Below are 1,680 nucleotides of genomic sequence, written 5' to 3'. Positions count from 1 at the left end.
TGTGTGTGTGTGTGTGTGTGTGTGTGTGTGTGTGTGTGTGTGTGTGTGTGTGTGTGTGTGTGTGTGTGTGTGTGTGTGTGTGTGTGTGTGTGTGTGTGTGTGTGTGTGTGTGTGTGTGTGTGTGTGTGTGTGTGTGGTGGAGAAAGCTGCAAGCCTCTAAGCACATTTATTAACTGTCTGACTCTGACTGAATAATGGCTGAAGGAACTCATCGTAATAACCTCCACATTGAAATGGAAAAGAGCACCTCTCTTCTACTTAACATTCTTTCAATGTCTCCTTTGTTTGGCTTATAGAGGAGTTGTATTGTGTTTTTGTCTTCATTTTTTTTATTTGAGGGGAATTAAAATAACAAAAAGCTGCTGGTTTCCAAACACAAGATACATGTTATCACGAAAGGCTGTGCATTGTTGGTAAAAACATTTGGCTTCAATTATCTGCTGCTGTCTGCTATTACCGTGGTAATTAAGTTGTTTACTGAGTTTGTCATGAAAGAGAGAAACAAGAAAGAGAGAGAGATAGAGAAAGAGAGGGAGAGAAAGAGAGGGGAAGAGCGATGGAGAAGGAGAGAGAGAGAGAGTGATTCATCTTGACTCCTGGGGGGTAACTCTAGGAGATGTATCCCCTCTGCTAAACAGCACAGATCTCCACTAAAAACTCTTATTTCTTATCACAACATTTCTTACAACTGTTATGATATTTGGGAGAAGGTGGACCTGATTTATGAATGTCAAAAGGAAACAGAGGAAAACTGTTTTCCGTGCGATGCAAGTACAAACTGCAAACCCGTCGGTCATGTCTTCCCTTGTATAGCTGCTGTCATTGATCCCTTTCAACCTAAGAGTGAACTCTAACATTCAAAGTTTCACCTCCTTCAGTGTACAGAGGAAGCCATGTGGGGTCTGTCTGTTTGACTGGCTGTCTGACTGTCTGGGGAAATGGGATCCTTGCTGCTGATTTCATAATGACAGTTTTTAGACTCAGAGTGTGTCGTCTGAGATCTGCCTTCCCAGGCACACACACACACACACACACACACACACACACACACACACACACACACACACACACACACACACACACACACACACACACACACACACACACACACACACACACACACACACACACACACACACACACACACACACACACACGCCCACGCCCATGCACACGCACACGCACACGCACACACAAAGGCTTTGCATGTCTCAGGACTGGGATCTGATTGCGGTCTTCTTCCAGGTAAGACCCACACCACAGGAAAGTAAACTGTTCTAACACCATGGGAAACAGACCAGAGAACGATCACTCCTCCTCTAGTCCTCTCCTTCTCCCACTTCTCCCCTCACTCTCCTCTTCTCATCCTCTTTCTTTCATCTTCTACTCCCTCTCTCCCTGCCTCTCTGCCTGCCTCTCTCCCTGCCTCCCTGTCTCCCTCTCTCACTGTCTCCCTCTCTACCTGACTCCCTCTCTCCCTGCCTCCCTGTCTCCCTCTCTCCCTGCCTCCCTGTCTCCCTCTCTCCCTGCCTTCCTGTGTCCCTCTCTCCCTGCCTCCCTCTTTCCCTGCCTCCCTCTCCCCCTCATTCCCTACCTTCTTCTCTCATTCTCCGCTCGCCTGTAAGGACAGGCCTGGGTGACACATACTCACACAGATCCACTGATACACACACTCGGTGT

This window comes from Salvelinus fontinalis, chromosome 29 (genome assembly GCF_029448725.1).
Source record: "Salvelinus fontinalis isolate EN_2023a chromosome 29, ASM2944872v1, whole genome shotgun sequence".
Taxonomy (NCBI): Eukaryota; Metazoa; Chordata; class Actinopteri; order Salmoniformes; family Salmonidae; genus Salvelinus; species Salvelinus fontinalis.
The sequence above is the reverse complement of the archived record's forward strand: the minus strand, read 5'-3'. Positions refer to the sequence as shown.